The sequence below is a fragment of the Euphorbia lathyris genome, chromosome 8 (genome assembly GCF_963576675.1).
Source record: "Euphorbia lathyris chromosome 8, ddEupLath1.1, whole genome shotgun sequence".
NCBI classification, from domain to species: Eukaryota; Viridiplantae; Streptophyta; class Magnoliopsida; order Malpighiales; family Euphorbiaceae; genus Euphorbia; species Euphorbia lathyris.
In genome coordinates, this window is record NC_088917.1 from 54,992,245 (window position 1) to 55,012,522 (window position 20,278).

The 20,278-nt window shown below is 35.9% G+C and overlaps 1 long non-coding RNA gene across 2 annotated transcripts; it reads right to left on the minus strand.

The window, feature by feature from the left end:
- Window positions 1–15,425: 15,425 nt before the first annotated feature.
- Window positions 15,426–18,218, minus strand: LOC136202846 (uncharacterized). Of its 2 annotated transcripts, XR_010674639.1 has the most exons (3): window positions 17,383–17,809; window positions 17,195–17,304; window positions 15,426–17,017 (listed from the first exon to the last, which is right to left on the minus strand). It is a non-coding gene; the product is annotated as an uncharacterized lncRNA (long non-coding RNA). The 2 variants fall into 2 exon arrangements; XR_010674638.1 differs by having other exon boundaries at window positions 15,426–17,304; window positions 17,383–18,218.
- Window positions 18,219–20,278: the final 2,060 nt, after the last annotated feature.

The following is a 20,278-nucleotide window of genomic DNA, read 5'->3' on the forward strand; positions in this document are numbered from 1 at the left end:
CCTTGCGAGCGGGGCAGTGCTCCAAGTTATGACCATATTTACCACAATAGAAACAGATATTATGGAGGCCTTCGTACTCTACACGGTAAATCCGTTTACGCATTTTGTATTTAGCTATCAGTGGCTTGGACAGGTCGAGTTCAACGCAGACTTTGGCATACTTCCCTCTTGTACCAGCAGAGGAGTTTTTATCCACGTATTGAGCTTTTCCGACTAAGTTCCCAAACTTCATCAAGGAAGCTGCACTGTAATATTCGATTGGAAGGTCTGGGAATCTTACCCAGGCTATGATCTTTGTTACTTGGTCTTCCGCGGGTTCAAAATAAGGTCTCCAGGGTCTGATGGTGACGATGTGGTTGGGAACTACCCAAGGGCCACCTAAGGGTGCTGCTTTATAGTCTAATTCAGTAGAGAATTTCACTAGAAAAAAATCGTGAGTCAGGTCCACCAAGGTTACAGTCCCAGTTTTAGCCCAAAAGGAACGAAGTCTGGAATTAAGATATCGATAGCCAATTTTTTTCCCCAGCACTTATCAGTGAAAGCTTCCAAGGATCCCACAATACTTTTTTCTCTGCTGAAGAGGAATGGACCACATGACATCTATCATCTACATCTTCTTCTTCCTCACTGTCCGAGCACGGTTCGTACGCTTGGAAATCATGGAGGTGCTCCTCGTTAATTGCTGCAGATTCTGCCATGGTGGTGTCATTCGGTGACGGTCTGTCGAGTACTTTGTCTCTCTAGGAGGTCGCCCCTTTCCTAAAGGGAGAACCATTTGGAACAGGTTCATTGACGGTTGAAGGGGAAGCTTTTTCTTCAGAATCCTTAACTTTCTTGTTGCTGCGGTGGAGTTGGTCTTCCTCCTCATCTGAGCTCGCTTTGTGTGCAGAGAGCATGATACCTATAACACACTATTTTTTAGCTTCCCCATTACATAAATGCCAGTAATAGAAAAATATTTTATTTAATCATTCTTATCTCTCATGATTCATTGAAAAAATATTAAATGAGATAAAAAAATAAAAAATTGGTAAGATAAAGCTATTATATGCTTTAAATTGACAGAATTTAGTAAAAATAACGACCTAAAATCATTTTAGAATATATTTGGACAATTCTCCTTAACTCTTTTTATATATAGACTTCTCATAGTCCCTTTTAGGATTCTAGGGCTGCGTCTCATTTATGGATAATTGTTCCATTAAGAAGCCTTCATATATACTCTCATTCTAGAAACTTATCTGTAATAAATTTTCCTAGGTGTGTGTTTGATGACCATCATGTACATATTTTTCACCTGAATTCTGCACATGCAAACTTGAGATATTTCAGACAGACTTGCACTACTCAGTGTCCAGATACTTAACACACAGTCACAGAAACTTCGAGTAACCTCTTGTTAGCCTTTACTTGAATCCTCATTGGACCCTTCACACACATCCGATTCAAACATCTCTCAAAAGTCATAATTATAATATATCACATGTTATCATACCCCCTCCCCCACCACTTAAAACGATACAAACGCTTGTAAGACTATGACGACGCTTCAATTCCCATACTTCAACTACTCTGGTTATGATTTGACAAGAGTACTGATAACATCCAGATATTATTCAGGGAGAAAATCCATAAATATCCACAAATAGAAAGGACCAAATGGTACATAGCCTCGCCACAAGATAAGATCCGCCAAGTCAATATAGTGGCGTACGCTAGAAGCCATATGCCACGAAAGACTTTGCCACGTGGATACGCCTTATAAAGGTCACACGCCACAAAGGACCTACGTCCGCCAGATTAGGACAGACACGCCATCCAATATAGATCTGCCCTTGGTGTCACTGAGCCATTTCCCAGGAAACCACTACAATTAATAGCATTAAATGGTTCCTTAAAGGCACCAACGACCCGACATAAAGAATGTATCGTTCAATACATTAAAGGACATTAAATGAAGGACTACTTCGATGGTCATAGAATATAGTATAAATACCCCCCACTCCGAGGTATTCAAGGTACACTTTCTAATTCCCAACTTTGTGCTTACAGTTTATTCTTAATACCATTATTGACTTAAGCATGAGAGTGTCCCCGACCGAACCCAACGACGCGTCACATGGAAGAGCTCCGATCAAGCATTTTCTCCAAGTTATCAATTGGTGTGGTAAGCATGGAGCTCTAAAATTAATAGAGTTTACACCACGAGCATAATGACATCGGAGGGGCTAAATCCTTCCTCTGGTGGGACCACCATTCCTAACCCTTCCTCTAGTAGGACCACCGTTCCACTCTTCGTTGGGAATATCACTCTCCCAAGGGATGGTGTAATTCAACCAGCGCATGAATTCTCACCTCAATCTTTCAGCGAACAAATCGTGGATACAATAGCACATAGTTTGGGTCGAGAAGCTGCCGATCGGGTAAGGTTGATGTTGGAAAACCAGCCTGTAGCAGGGGCAACAACGGGCAAACCTCGGAAAACCCATAACTGCCATCATATCTTTGACAAAACACCATTCCACCCTATCATAAGTCTTGCTCATATCCAATTTCAAAGCACAAACACCCTTCTTGCTATTAATTCGATGCTTCATTGAATGGAATAATTCAAATGCAATTAAAGCATTGTCCGTAATCAAACGATTTGGAACAAAAGCACTCTGTGATGGGTGAATTATAGAATGCAACCAATGTTTAAGCTGATTAGCTAAAGTTTTTGAAATAAGCTTATAGACAACATTGCAAAGGCTAATAGGACGAAGCTCTTTTAGTGTACTAGGATTTTTAATCTTCGGGATAAGGGTAACAAATGTATGATTTAAAGAGGACGGAAAAGGAGCACCATTAAGCACATTTAGAACTAGAGCAACAATCTCGTTACCAACCACATTCCAATAAGTTTTAAAAAAATAAGACCGACATACCATCAGGACCAGGAGCCTTAGTTCCATCAGTTTGTTTCAGTGCCACTAGAACCTCCTCAACAACAAAGGGAACTTGCGATGAATCAACCTCATCGCTAGAAAGATATCTATCAACAGAGCTTAAAATAGTTGGACAAGAGGAAGGATCTGAAGTAGAGAATAACCCTTTAAAATAGGAAACAATAATATTCTCAATCTCATCCTCCCTATCATGCCAAACACCATCACATGTAATACAGTTCTCCCGTCGCCTAGCATTCATTACTCATTTTCATGATTAAAGATATTTAACATGGAATATAATTTTTCCAACAAGCTATTTTTCCAACATAAAAAGAAACCTTATTTACATCTTGATGACAACCACCTAAAAAAATGATTTTTTTAGCAAAGAAAATTGTTATTTCTGAAAGTATTTAACCAAACTTAGGCTGAATAAGCAAAAAGAAACATGTAAATCCAATGATTCTATTCTACATTCTCAACAACTAATGGTTCTTGAATTTATTTGAAGAATAATTTTTAGATTCAAGGCATTGATGAGGAGAAGCAGTAACACTAAAGCAAAGAAAATTAACGTGATTGAAGAAGTTAAACATTTTTTTTTCTAGTTAAGTACAATACTTTTACATCAATTTTTTTAATTGAAATATTAATATACAGTTGTTTATCTTTGAACGAAATGTCTATCCAATTAAACCAAATTAAAAATAACATAAATAAATAAAAACTAGATAAAATAAATTGTATTTTCCAATTAATTATACACGATGATGATGTAGATTAAATCGATATGAAGGGTTTTAATTTTAAACCAACAAAAATTACAAACTTTTCAACGTAAACTTGAAGGATGAATAACCCCAAAATTAGATAAATCCAAAGCTCTCAAGAAGGCTAAATATTTGATTCAATAAAAGTTAGGCTTCATTATAAAATAAGGAGTATATATATACCCCTTTTCTAATTCAAGCAAAAGTACTAAAATGTCTCCCTAGAACTACAAACAAGTAATAAACACTAGGGGTAGGATAGGAATAAGTATCTAGAAGGATAGGGATGTAAATAGGATGAATGTCAAAGTGGTAAATAGTAGAGTTGCAAGACAATAAATATCAAGTGATAGCCCTTTTCTCTCATGGCATCAACTTGGCGGAGAAGGCATCATAAATGACTCCACACGCCATGTCATATGATTCGCACAGCGTGTGAGTCCTTCGCTGGATCCTCGAAATAGCACCTCTCGGTCGATCTACGAAGTATAAACTCGACTTGAGTAAACTCTAATGTAAATAATAAAATCTGTATCTTGTATCTCTAACTATTTGTACAACTTGTAACTTTTGTAACTTTGTATAACAAGTTTGTGTAACTCTTGAACTCTGAATTCTTCCTCTATTTATAATCTTCCAAGAGGTACGCTGAAGAGACGTGTCCGTTGGTGAAGAGTTGCCTCTATTCAGATGAAAGGATGGGTCGTTTGGAGAAATAAACATGGAAAATGCCCTTAAACAGCTTGCTCATAGGCGGCGCGCGTTCAGGCTGCTCATAGGCGTCTCGCGGTCGAGATATTCGAAGGAGGCGCGCGTTTAGGCTGCTCATAGGCGTCTCGCGGTCGAGATATTCGAATCTCGATCGTGATTCGCCACTCTTCTATTCCTCCTTGTTTATGTGCTTCAATTTTCTAACGTGATTTTCACTAAAGCTTGATTTCTCACTCATTTCTACTCCATTTTTGCTCTTATTTGGATTTTTCCAAATAATTAACACCTTGCACACAAACAACAAATACCAACGTGTCTTTCCAAAATAATATAATCAATATATTTTTTACATGAAATTGACATATTTATGCAAGCTAATTTAGGTATATTTTGGGCTTATCAATCATCTTCCTCATCACCTTCATTAATTATCATGTTAACACTTCTTCGTTTTGGGCATTCATTAGATTTATGGCTCGATTCATTGCACCAAAAGCATTTAAATGGAGCCAACTTTGAATAAGGGTTATTTCCTTTAGGGGGTGGTGTCGCCCTAAAGGGCCTTACATCCCCGCTAGGTGATTTACCCCGACACAAAGCCTTGGTGCCTCTTGAATTAGCAACCCATTTGCCTTTCTCAACCTATTTGGAAGCTTCTCTTCCCCCATAGGCACAATCACTTCCCGACCTCTGATACCCGTCACGCGATCTCACGCTCAATTACGACTCGGCTGTCAAAACATGGTTCCTAGCATCTTGAACCCGAATCACCATCTGTGTCCCGATCCTACCTTGGATGTTATACCGTAGGCCTTTGATAACAACCCAAATTATTCTTGAATAAGAAATAAGGGAAAATTAATAGAAATAATGGCAAACCATTATTCCTTCTAAAAGAGATATTTATGCATGATTAATGTGGAATTAATGATAATTAATGCAGGGGCGAATATGCAAATAATGAGGAAAAGGAAGGAGTCTCTAGCATTATACCACGCCATGTGGACCATGGCGAGATACGCCATAACGAGATACGCCCGATGAGAGCGAGTAGCGGAGACCCGCCATAGCTCTCAAGGAGAACGTACATACGCCTTGACGGATCAAAGAATACGAAAAGGCGCCTTTATTACCATCCATGAATGAGAATAAATAAATGGCAATTAATAGCCATTAAAGGGGAATAAAGACTTGATTGTTCGAATACTCCAACTCTGAGGGTTTCAAGGATAAATGTTGAGATTAATGGAGAATTGATAGCAATTAAAGACGAGTAATGACACGGCTCTTCACCTGCTTCCCCATTAATGCTGAAGGTTACAAAAACCTATATAAATACCCCAGCTTCCTAGGATCAAAGGTACACTTACTGATTCTCTACTTTTGTGCTTACAGTTTATTCTCAGAAATATTACTGACTTTGGCATCGGAGTGTCCCCGGCCGATCCTAACGGCGCCTCACAGGGAAGTGCTCCGATCAAGGATTTTTCCACAAGTTATCAATTGGTGCGGTGAAGGTGGATCTCTAACAAACAGAAGATCACAAAACATTGATTGTATAGAGTTTTACAAAGAACAAAACAATGGAGTCAACGGAATAGAAATCACAATCTCAAACCTTGGCTCAATCAGTACAACAAAGCTATCCAAAGATACAGTTCTCCATATATTGGTGGGAAAGAGTTTTCTACATTAAATCTGGAATTTTATGATGAAAAATATAAGTTTCCTCCCCTTTCTTATTCCATTTTTAATTAAAGAAAATTGAGATCCCTCACTCTTATAAAGTGCTATGAATATCATTACATGTTATTATGATAAATCTAATAAACTGTGAAAGATGAAGTCATAGACACAAATCTTTCATTAAATCTTGCATGCTTACTATGCCCTCATATTTTTATGCATGACAAGTATAATATGATATTATTATTGAATTAGTACAAACGCATGTATAAGACCCGTAATCTTGGGATTTATAAAAAAAAATCATCCATTCAATGTGATTTTGTCATTTGATATTAAAATATCATAAAAGGGCTCATGTAATTACAAATGATTTAGATCTAGTCGGTCTTTTGGATGAACATGCATATAACTATTAGAAGAAATTACAAAAAAATCATATTTGGTTTTTCCTTGTACAATTCACCATCTATATATGGCTTTTCTCCTATATAGTACTTTTAATATCAGAAATTCATATTTTTGAATATTGTTTTGTCAAACAGTTATTTCATTCCCTTTTTTACAAGGATGTGTCTATTCATATAAAAACTGTTTATTTGACATTGTTAGAATTTCTGTTACCAACACAAGAGACTTGAAAATATTGAGTCTATTTGTAATTATCCTGTAATTATCCCTAACTATTAAGGCCATTATGGGCTGATGAATTACCAAATGGGATAAATAAAACTTTCATGTCCTGAGCTAACTACAAAATAGTGCAAGTGTCGGTTTCGGATCAGAACATTAATTTATGCAAAATTCTTAGGATATACATGAGAATTCCTTAAAGATTGGAGGATTGTATGTGAAGGTAGGTGAGAGTGGATTTTGAGTAATTTTCCTTACACTCCAAATTGGAGGAGAATCATGGTACATGTATTTTTCTTCCAAAATTACCCTTTCTCTTTTATTTTATTCGTACAAATGAAATGATATAAGAGTAATTTTATATATAACTATATTATTAAATCATCACTTACCTTTCTTTAATTACACCTCATTCAAATGAGGCTTTAATGATCTCTGAATGCCATTAATGTATGGATGCACAATATTAATTGCAAGTAAATAGCAACTATGTAAGATATCTTACTCAATACAAAATGTCATAACTTTTATGATGTTTAAAATAAATATGCTATCTTGGATATTAATGCGCATTGAAATACAAAAGGACATTATTCTTAAACCATTCTCATTATGGTTATTTATTAAGAATTCATTATGATATTCATGTGCAGTAGCAATCTTTATGGTTATGACCGTTATACGTGATATTATTATTAAAACAAGCACGATTAAAATTCTATTATGAATTTGTTTGACATATAATATTTACTCGGTTTTATCCTTTGACTAAGTTCATTCTAGAGTCAGGGACCAACGTAAAGGAATTATTAAGTTGATTCCAAGATGAACTAAAAATTCCATAAAGAGACATTGCATTATACATGATATTTGCCAACAAGGCCAATGCAAACAGTCTTTTGCTATGAAGTATGTTCCGTGGATTAAGCCACTGATCCCCAAGGTAAGTGAATATAGCTTTTATGCCTTACCACAATCTTTTAATAATGGACAGAGTATGCCCCACTTCTGGAGTTCTTTCAGTGCTAACCCACATGTACAAGGGAATTGCTAATAATGCAACCAGTGCCAAACACTAGCATGAAAAATAAAGCTCAATCCAGAGAAGTGTATATTCAGAGTCACTTCAGAAAAATTCATTGACTATGTCATTAGCAAAAAAGGAGTTAGAGCAAATCCAGATAAAATAAAAGCCATGCGAGGAAAAAGGTGAAAAGAGCGCCTAAATGAAAGCCCCAATATGGGTGAGAAAGATCCAGAGGTTGAACGGGCAGATCATCGTACTAGAAAGATTGTCAACAAGCATATCAATGTATAAAACAATTCCTAGCAGAACCACCCTTGATGAGCAGACCAATCTGAAGGGGAGACCTGCATTTGTATCAATCTGTCATGGATAAAGCTATGTGCACCGTGGTTATTCAAGAAGAAGAAGGTCAGCAGTTCTCCATCTATTATGTTAGAAAAATGTTGAAGGATGCAGGGACAAGATATTCGAAGCTAGATAAAATGGCTCCCACGGTTGTGACAACATCCATCCGCGTTAAACCATAGCTCCAAGCATAACCTCAACATGATCGAGATCAAGATCAAGAGCCGGCTTCACCATCATGATTCAACATTGAACACACGAATGATGAGATTGAAAGGCGAGTGCATGCCACTCTGGATAGATAAGAGAACAATGCAGAAAGGTACGCCCGTCCAGTTAACAGGAATTCGCCATTCACAACACGGATCATGTGGAATGAGGCGGACAGAAGGTTTAAAGCACCCAACTTGCCACAATATAAAGGAGAAGAGTGCAATATAAACGGGACATTACATATCCCGAACCCAAAGGAGGGGAGCATGTAACCGTTGAAAGAAACGCCAAAGCGTACTACAGGTTGGCCACCACACTGAAGCTTGCTAGGAGCTGGCAAACTAGATAGCTTTGTCCAGAATAACAAATAACAAGACGACAAGCAGAAGACAGATCCCAAAAAGAAATTCAAAAGTGTCATTAATGTCATAGCAGATGGACCAGTGTATCAGCCACCCGCCTGTGGAAAAAGCAAAAATATCCGTTCTGGATAAAACATCCCTCAATTGCCCCTTTTGCAGAAACAGGTCCAGTAATCTCTCCATATACAGATGCGTTGATAATTGAAGGATGGGAGATGAAATGAAGCGAGTAATGGTAGACACGGGCAGTTCTTGCAATGTCATCACCATAGGTGCATTCGCCAAACTAAAGGTTGATCCGATCCAAATAGAAACAACCTTTGTTGACATCATGGGAGTGACAGGTCACACTATCCGGACCAAGGACCAGGTAACTTTGGAATGCAAGCTGGCGGATGATGATCAAGCATGGATTGGTGATCTGGAGTTCTCTATTATGAATGGACAATCAGCTTATAACATCATTCTTGGGTGGCCGTTCATCTCAGAGGTTGTAGCCCTAATTTCCATCCGTCATATGGCAATGTACATTCCCACCAGCAAAGGAGGAATAATAATTAGCGGGAACCAAAAGGCGGTTCAAGAGACCTACTCGACGTCGCTATCGATCCGCCCACAATTCAAAGATGACGAAAGTGAGGATGAACTTGTCACTACAGCTTTGGGCGACACAGAAACACTCTTTATTGCTGATGGAAAGCGGGTGCGGATCGCCAAAGGATTAAAACCTGAGATCAAGGAGGATGTTACAAAAGTTCTCATTGAGTCTGAAAGCCTATTTGCATAGGAGAATGAGATCCCCATAGGAGTAAGCCCAGATGTGATTACTCATAAGTTAAACATCATTGAGGATGCGGTTCTAGTTGCTCAGAAAAGACGGAACCATAGGCCTAAAAATCAGTATTTTTACGTATTCTTATATGTGCATTAAACTATTATAGTATCCTATATTTTATAATTTATTCTTTCTCGCCATACTTCTTATATTCATTTGCCTAGCTTTTATTCCTGATATACGCCCAGTGGCTGGCGAATGAAAAGTTCCACAGACGGATCAATTACCTCAAAGATAGGACAATTGATCCCCATCACGGGCAGATCCCCTTTCCACAAAGATAAGAAGCACAGACCCTCAGGAGCTTTCAAATGAGCTCAAACTCTCTCCTCAAAGACAGGAAAAATATTGGTCACCATCAAAAGCGGGTTAAAATTATCTCAAACATGAGAAAATTACACCCTGAATTTTCTCCTCAAAGATAGGAGAACAATAATCTCACCGGCGGATCGATCTACCTCAAAGATAGGAAACGATTGATCGTCATCAGAGACAGAGTTAAAACATTTCTCAAACGTGAGAACTTTACACTCTCAAATACTCTTCCCAAAGAAGAGTCTCAAGACCTGGCGGCGGATCGATTCACCTCAATGATAGGAAGCAAATCGATCGCCTAAGGCAGCTTAACTTCCTCACCAGGAATAAAAGCTTCTAACCTTCACAAAGGTTCACAGACTGGGGTACGACTGGCCACCTACCCTAAACAATTGGAGAAATCGTAAACCAGATTCTAAAAAGTTACTTGCTAAAAGATATAATGCATTAGTAAAAATAGTTCTGGAAAGAAAATGGTTCATCCAACAATGAAGCCTCGTCTTCATCAAGATAATGAAGCCTCGTCATCATCCAAATAATGAAGCCTCGTCTTCATCTCCAAATAATGAAGCCTCATCTTCATCCAAGTAATGAAGCCTCGTCTTCATCTCCAAATAATGAAGCCTCGTCTTCATCCAAGTAATGAAGCCTCGTCTTCATCTCCAAATAATGAAGCCTCGTCTTCATCCAAGTAATGAAGCCTCGTCTTCATCCAAGTAATGAAGCCTCGTCTTCATCTCCAAATAATGAAGCCTCGTCTTCATCCAAGTAATGAAGCCTCGTCTTCATCTCCAAACAATGAAGCCTCGTCTTCATCAAAGTAATGAATTCACGTCTTCATCATAGAAATAACGAAGTCTCGCCTTCACAAATGCAAAGTAAAAACACTTTGGAAAATAAGTAAAGGCTAAAAAGGCAAGTGCCTAGAGTGCCAAAACCCTCCACAAAATGCACAAAAGTCCCTAAATGGCTGATCATTCTTATTGATCCCTAAGGTCAGGTCATTCTCCTCAATATGGCAGAACTGAAGAAAAAAAGTCCCTAAGGCGAATCATAATCCTATGCGGTAGGAACAAATGGTCCCATAAAGGGCGGGTTATTCCATTTCTAAAAGAAATATAACTCTCAAAAAGCCCCTAGAGACTAACAATGGATACAGCTGACCACCTATTCACAAAGAAGAAAAAACCCCTAAAAGTGTATCATATCCATATATGATCCCATCTAGGGCGGGTCCACTTTCCTCCAAGATGGAAAAATAAAACACCATTTAGACAGCCCTAAAGAGCTTTTTATACCTTTAGGGGGGGCTTCTGATAACAACCCAAATTATTCTTGAATAAGGAATAAGGGAAAATTAATAGAAATAATGGCAAACCATTATTCCTTCTAAAAGAGATATTTATGCATGATTAATGTGGAATTAATGATAATTAATGCAGGGGCGAATATGCAAATAATGAGGAAAAGGAAGGAGTGTCTAGCATTATGCCACGCCACGTGGACCATGGCGAGATACGCCATAACGAGATACGCCCGATGAGAGCGAGTAGCGGAGACCCGCCATAGCTCTCAAGGAGAACGTACATACGCCTTGACGGATCAAAGAATACGAAAAGGCGCCTTTATTACCATCCATGAATGGGAATAAATACAATTAAATGGCAATTAATAGCCATTAAAGGGGAATAAAGACTTGACTGTTCGAATACTCCAACTCTGAGGGTTTCAAGGATAAATGCTGAGATTAATGGAGAATTGATAGCAATTAAAGACGAGTAATGACACGACTCTTCACCTGCTTCCCCATTAATGCTGAAGGTTACAAAAACCTATATAAATACCCCAGCTTCCTAGGATCAAAGGTACACTTACTGATTCTCTACTTTTGTGCTTACAGTTTATTCTCAGAAATATTACTGACTTTGGCATCGGAGTGTCCCCGGCCGATCCTAACGGCGCCTCACAGGGAAGTGCTCCGATCAAGGATTTTTCCACAAGTTATCAGCCTTCAAGATACCTTGAAGTCTTTTGACTCTCAGTTTCTAACAAGTTTTCCCTAGCCGAGAGTTGCAAGAACTTCGAAGTATATTCGTGTACACTTTTTGCCCCTTACGAACAATTCTGATACGAGCTGTAGATGTATTGCTCATAATCGGGTGGTAAGAATCGCTCCATCAACATCGATTTCATCCTCAACCAAGACCTAATCGGCTCCTTCCTCCTCTCCTCCTATCCTCATTCACATGATCCCACCAAATCGAAGCTCCTCCTTTCAATGTGTAGGTTACCAATCGGACCTTTCTATCCTCCGGTATTCTAGCATAGTCAAAGAACTGATCTACCTCTAAGAGCCAATCAAGGAACCCTTCAATGTCTAAATCGCCCCCAAAGTATGGTAGGTCAATTTTCAGCTTGAAGGCATATTCTCTATCATAATTTCCTCCATATCCGCCTCTCACATTCTCATCCCCCATATATGGATCCCTTCCAGCATAATTTCTTCCTCCATACCCACCTACATCATTATCATTTACAATATCCACATTCCTAGCATTCAAATGCATAGGACCAACAACATCCACATCATTCATATTCCTAGCATCATACGTCTAGGATTCACAAAATCAATATCATTAGGAATGTGCATGTTCTTAGCAATCCTATGGGGTTCAAAATCTTCAAATGCATCCTCATCGCTATCATTATCGGCATTCCGGACAATAACTTGGTTTGGATGTCTTACCTCTTGAACCCTAGGGTCCATTGGTTGTTGCATTGCTTTCTCATAGGGGGTGGTGAGTGTGTTTGGAGTTGAGGCCGATTAACCTCGTCATGTCTGCGGTGAGGATCTCCGGCGAGTTGTGTATGGATAGTTCGGATCTCTAGAGTAAGTCTCTCAATGGTGAGAGTCACCTCTTGCATACCCGTTTCATGCTTTTCTTCAAGCCCTTGAAGCCTTTCACCCATCATCTTCGCAGTTCCTTCTAATGATTCAAATCTTTGCTCATTGGATCCTATAGCTTCGTTTTGAGGACGTGATTGGACCATCTCTAAGAAGAAGTCTTTGTGAAGGAAAACGACTAGGCTTTGATACCAATTGATGTAGATTAAATCGATATAAAGGTTTTAATCTTAAACCAACAAAGATTACAAACTTCTCAAGCTAAACTTGAAGGACGAATAACCCCAAAATTGGATAAATCCGAAGCTCTCAATGAGGCTAAATGTTTGACTCAATAAAAGTTCGGCTTCATTACAAAATAAGGAGTATATATGCCCCTTTTTCTAATTCAAGCAAAAGTACCAAAATGCCTCCATAAGGCTACAAGCAAGTAATAAACCCTATGGGTAGAATAGGAATAAGTATCTAGAAGGATAGAGAGGTAAATAAGATGAATGGCAAAATAGCAAATAGTAGAGTGACAAGACAGTAAATATCAAGTGGCAGCCCTTGTCTCCCATGGTATCAACTTGGCGGAGATGGCAGCATAAATGACTCCACATGCCGTGTCATATGACTCGCATGGCGTGCGAGTCCTTTGTTGGATTCTTGGAGTTCTTCGCGTTTCCTTTGCATGTCGAGCTGCGTGGCACGTCGGCTGGCATGTCGTGTGAAGTATGACTCAGCGTGCCATTTTGTTTTTGTCCCTTCCTCTTCTCAGCTCCATGGGCGGCACACCGTGCGAAGTATGACTCGGCGTGCCATTCTATTTCTAGCCCTTCCTCTTCTTAGCTCCATGGGTGGCACGATGTGTGGCATGTGATTTCGGCGTGCCATACTAATTCTACCCCATCCATGGTTTTGGCTCCCTTGGTGGTACGGTATGTCACCTTAGTTCTTCCCTTTGGGTACGTGAACTTCGCCTCGTCTCTCTCCCACGGTAACCCATCGCCCTTGGTCTCTCCCATTATGGGTCTCGTGTTGGAGGTGTCCGCATCACATGACCTAATAGTTATACTTATCAGTGGGGGTTGGTACTCATACCATTGAGTGCTGCCCAATAGGGTCGGAGAATACCCATTTTCATAGGGTTGGAATGAGGAAAATAATCCCCATTCTCGGAGATGGGTCAATGATCAGTGACGGTAATAGCTATCTCCACCTTATAGGGATTACCAATGCATTACTGTTAGAGTTAATCATGGGGAATTCCATAGGAATTATCGATTAGAGAGGAAGAGTGAGTGCGTTTTAGAGAGAATGAAAATAAATTAAAAAGAAAAGTGGGAGAATGAAGTGATGGTGAATTTGATACTTTGTTTTTATTTTAGGGTTTGTTTTTTGGCTTAAACCACTATTTGGCCCTCGACCTATCCAAAATTTTGTTATTTGGTCCCTAACCTATTATTTGGTCACATTTGGCCACTGACTTATTCCAATTAGTGCAATTTCACCCACTTTAAATAGAGACTTAACGTAATTGTTATTCTATTAGCACGTGACGATATTTTGACACTTAAATTTGATAAATTTTAGTTTAGGGATTTTTTTTTTTTTTAATCTACTCAATTATGTTCACATAAGAGAGTTTATGTGGCAAATAAACTTCAACACATGTGACATGTCAAGCTCATATGTCAAAATATTATTACATATGAGGAGGGATAATGGTTTTGTCAAGTCTCAATCTAAATTGGGTGAAATTTCACCAATTGGGATAGTTCAAGGGTTAAAAGTGACTGAATAATAGGTTAGGGGCTAAATAACAAAATTTTAAATAGATCAGGGGCTCAATAACACCTTAAGCCTTTGTTTTTTATAATTAGATAATAAATGAGTTAATTTCTAAAATAAATAAATATAAAGATAAAAATAAAAATAGCTCTTTACCATTTGACTTTTGACTTTTTTTTAACACCGTTAGTCAGTTTGGACTGTCTTTGCTAACGGAATGAATCACATATACCAGTTTGTAAAGTTTTAAACCACGCAGTTAATGTTTCAAAATGACACAAATCACATGATTTTTTTTTTTTTACTTTTCCCTTAATATTATATAACATATTTTATAACTTTTACTAATTGATTTCAAATTAAACATATTAATTATATTTTCAAATGTAAATATCATATATTTATACAAATTCAAATTATAAACTTAAATAAAAAAACGCACTTCAAATATAAGCAATTTCTTCTTTAAATGTTATATGAAACTAGATGGATACCCTCACTTCGTTTCGGGACGATTTTTTTATTAAAATTCTATAGTACAATATTATCTATTCAAAGTTGACAAACACAGTTTTTTTTTTTATTAAAATTCTATAGTACTATTTATTCAAAGTTGACAAACAAAGATTTAATATGACCACAAATAAATAAATTAGAGATATGTCGTTTTGAATCAGAAAATTAATTTTGGAATAATCATGAAACTTTTTACCACCAAGAAATTAAACTCAATACCATTCTCATCGAATCCTATTAATACGAAGAACTAAACTCTGTTTTTTAATTTTGGGTAAATCCAAATTTTTGAGTCAACTAATCCATTTCGAAAACTGACCCAATAATTAAAAATAGATATTGCCACAAAACAAAACATGAACAGATTCTCTGCAAAATCAAAAGTACTCCATATAAGATCAAGCTGTCAAAACAAAAATGTATTTCATTTGAATCTGCAAATTCAATTCATTCTTTCCATTTGATATAATATAGTAGCCAGATCCACATTATGGGAAAGTCAAATCCCAAATGGGTTGCTACTCCAAAAATACTCACGACAACAAAAACACAAAGAGAACCATCATACTTCTTTATCTAATGACAATTCTCAAAATTCTTTTCCCGACTCTCACTGAAAAATTGATAACCCCAATAATCATTAGGGACTTCATCTTCATCTCTTGATGCTTTTCTCAGAGTATTTATTCGCTGTCATGATACTGCTTTCTTCTGCTAATTTGGCCAAAGACACCTGTGAATAAAAAGATCTCCAAATTTGACAAAAGAGGGAAATCAAGAAACAAAAATAGAGGGTATATCATTAACCTTCAACTCTTAAAATGTAAAAAATGGAAACTACCTTTACGCTATATGAACACAGACCTGCCAATTGAATTGTTTTAATAAACAGTTTAAATGGAACACGCAAATGCATACAAAATAGAAGTCGAACTCGAATGAGGAAATTCATATTGGAGAAATGAAATCCCCTAATTGCCTCGTTATTTCCACGATGTAACTTTTGAAGGCAATTGAAAACAAAACAATAGTAAATTTTCGTTGAAATAAACCTAGATAAAAAGACACAGACAATGACAACGCATGTAGTTAGAAACCAAACAAAGATTACCGATTTCTACATGAATGAACCAGAGTTCGTGTACAACCTTAGAGTTCTTTCACATTGAAAAATTTCACATCATTTACATTATGCTCCATAGAATAATTATGAAAAAAAGTGTAAATGTTATCATGATTGGTATTAAAAAAGTTAAAGAAGAATATTTTTTTTTTTTTTTTGCTGTTATAACAAAGAGAAAAAATTCAGATGTTGGAACTATACCTTTTTAAAATAGAGTAACAAAAAAGATAGAAAAACTTTAATAGGTGGACCCGTTTGCCAAATTGTAAATGCAAAAAACTCTTATGAATATAATAAAAACATTAGCAGAATTTTTAACATTAATAGCTTCTAAACAAAAATTAAACTCTCAAGATAAATTCAATGTAAACTCAATATGTGATAGAAGTTAGCCAATACATCTCCAAAACCATCACAATAAATCACAACATACCAGAACTGTAATAACTATATATATATATATATATATATATATAATAAATAATAAGCAAAACCAATTAGAGAAGAAAAAATATAACTTAAGCTATAAATAATTACCTATCTAAAAGTCCAGAAAAAACAGAGTTATAAATGTATAAACAAACCAAAAATTATCAACCTAAAATTATTGTCAAACAAAAATACACAGTCAAGAATGTATGAAAAGAGATTTCATACCTGACCTAAACTTTATTGTTGTAGAAGAAATAGAATCCTAAAAATGCAATCACAAAAACAAACACAATCCATGAAAAAAGAATTAAAACCCAAAGAGCTTACCTAAGAAAAAAAGAGAGGGAGAAAACCTTGATAGAGAGTGGTAGGCAAGGGAGATTTTCCGTCGACAGGATAAAAAGACTACGAAAATCGAATCATCAAATTTACAGCGATCCACTACAATCCATGGAAGAAAAAAACGAGTTCGATACAACAGAAAGGTAAGCACACATACAACGCCAAAGGTAAAATAGATCTACAAAGTGAAATTGAAGAACTACCTAAATATCAGTGAAGATTAATTACACAAATCAGTAGATAGATAGACAAATTAGAAATAATAAAGATACAAACCTCAACCATAAGCAAGCATCATTGAAATTAGGAGAAGAAGAATGTAAGGATATAGAAGGTATAAATATGGATATATAGAAGGAATGGAAACCGATAATACCAGATGACATCTGAAAACCAAAGCAGATGTAGGTGAGAAATTGAAAAAGTAAATTAAGATGAAGAGACCGATCTAAAAGAAAACTCACCAAAGGGAGAAGATGATGCCCGATTCGGAAAATTGCACAGAGACATAATAAGAAAATCGCAAATTTTCTGGAACAATAGAACTGATCGGAGGTGCAAATAAAGAGGAAAGCTAAGAATCAAAAGCAAAGATACAAGCAAAGTGCCAGAAATCTTCTCTAAAGAGAATACAACAGAAGAAGAAGAAGAAAGCCAGAGATGAAAGGAGAGAAGAATGGAGTATGAAAGAGGTAAGAGAGCAAAGAATTTTATGTAGAGAGAGAACGATTTAGAGGCACGGGTTTCTAGACAGAAGAACAACGAAGAGTGAAAGCATCTCAAGAGATGAGAAATACCAAGAAGCTTTAGACAACCAAACGGTGTCGTTTTTGTGTGCAAGGGTTGAAAATTGTTGGTGAATGGCAAGGGTAATACTGTCAGTCCGAATTTAAGGGCAACATTGGAAAAAATTGGAAAAAAATTTCTAATTTTACTGTTACCAACCCATCACTTTTATATGTATATATAATGATAGAAAAAGTTTGAATATATATATATTGATAATTCTATTATAATTATTGTCTAACTATTATAATTAGCAAATTGAATATACTAAGTATTAATTTTTAAGAAATAATAAAATGGGACGGGAATCTCATAGGATATCCGGGTAAAAGGTAAAAATTTATCCCCATTTATCTATATGGGACGGGAATAGAAAACCTTCACTACAAAATATGGAGGGGATGGAATAGCTCGCCTCATTCCCAACCCGTCCTATTAACTGATAGTATCAAGATTTGAGACAATAGTCAAACAATATGTGGTGTTTTTTTTGTTGGTCTTAATAACTATATATATATATATATATATATATATATATATATATATATATAAAAGAACAGATTATATGGAATAATGAATAATGAAATAAGGCCATATATAAGGTATAAATGAAAAAAAGCCCATATACTGAGGATCACTTTCCTTACAACCAATTCAAAAAAATTAACCATCACTATCACATCCCCACCAAACATTTTGAATTGCAGATAACTTTATTTTATTATAATAATTTATAGGCAAAAAGCATTATTAGGACCTTATCTTCATTTTTCTTATTCATTATGCCTTTAATCTTTTATTTGAATACATTGAATTCCTTATCATTTAATTTTGGTGTCATTAAGCTCTTGATAACCAAAAAAAGCAATTTTGAACATAAAATTCGGTTAATAGACTGTTATTCATTGCACCTGTATTCGAAATTTGTACTTTTTCATAGCTTGAAAGCAGTTTTGAATTTGTAATGTGGTTATAAGAAAACTGTACAACCCCTAATTTAAATTGTAATTTTTTTTAATAATTTCAAATGCATATGAAGTTAATAACGTCTTTTTAACAGGACTACATATTCACAACTTACTAATTTGGTCATCAATGACTTAATGAGATCAAAAATAAAAATTCAGAAGCTTAATGTATCCAAATAAAAAATTGAAGGTTTAATGAACCAAAAAATGAAAAATCAGGAACCTAATGATGCTTTTTAACTAATTTATAAGAAAGAAAGAAAGAAAGAAAACTTGCAGGATAAATCATCGGGTCAAATACATGAATATCATAATTAAATACAAAATGACAACTAAGTCATATAATCAAACTTAATTCTTAATATGTCATTATTATGATTCTACATCCCAATTTAAAAGTTCTAAATTTCAATTCATAAATCATAAACCCTAGATAATATATTCTACACTTTTAATTTATAAACTCTAGTTCTTAAAATAGATTAAAAATAGTGATTTTAATCAAAATGATGATTTGATATAGTTATAAATAATTTTTAAAAGATGAATTTCTGTGTAATTTTCCTAAATCATAATCCGAAAGCTATAATGTTATAGTGCAGCCCATTCCCAACAGGATAAATCATATTAGGCCCTTTCCAATGAAGGGATGGGCCAAAAAAATTAAAATAAAGAAAAAACTATTTACATAAATACTAAAAACATAAAGCGAAGCATGTCACTCTATTGGAAAATAATAACCGTAAAAAAAGAAAGTGTACAAATATGATATTTTTATTGGTAAGACCGGAGCTATCAAATATGTTGATTTTAAGAATGTATATATATCAAACATTTCTAAAATTGTATAATTATATATTGCTAAAAAAACTAGAATTTTTACAACAGTATATTGCTTTACAGAGGCTCTATCTATTTATATAAAGATTTGTGTTCTATCCGTGAAAGGGTGCTTTAGTGGATTAAAGCTCAGAAAAAGGTATTTTGGAGATTGGACGTAGGCTAGAGACCTAACCAGTATAAATCTGTTGAGCAACTATTTCCTAAACTCTAACCCGTTGCTTCTGATTATTTGTGCTCTATATATAATCTCTTATATTTACATAATTGTCTCTATTGTATTACCGTCCATTAAGCATCACATATTCTCAACAGAAACTCTGTTAAACTAAATGGAAAACTTAAAGACAATATTTAAAATTAGAACCACTCTCCTAGACAACGTCCTCTGTTTAATTGAACAACCCTCTGCTATTAATTATTTGGGGTAAATTTCATCAATGGTGTACAACATTTGCCCCATTTCACACTTTGGTGTACAACCTTCATTTTGTCTCACTAATGTGTATGACCTTATGAGTGACCTCCCAATATGGTGTATAATAGGTAAAAATGACCGGTCAACACGCCAAATCAGCAGTTTGACCGATAAAAAAGTCAAATATTAACCCACCATATTTGCAATTACTAAAACACCCTTATCTGTTTTTTTTCTCTTAAAATTACCCCCCCCCTCTCTCTCTCCCTCTCAAACCCTTTTAATATAAATCCACCGTTGCCAACTCTTCAACTCCCCGATCAACTCTTTGACTCTTCAACTCTCAAC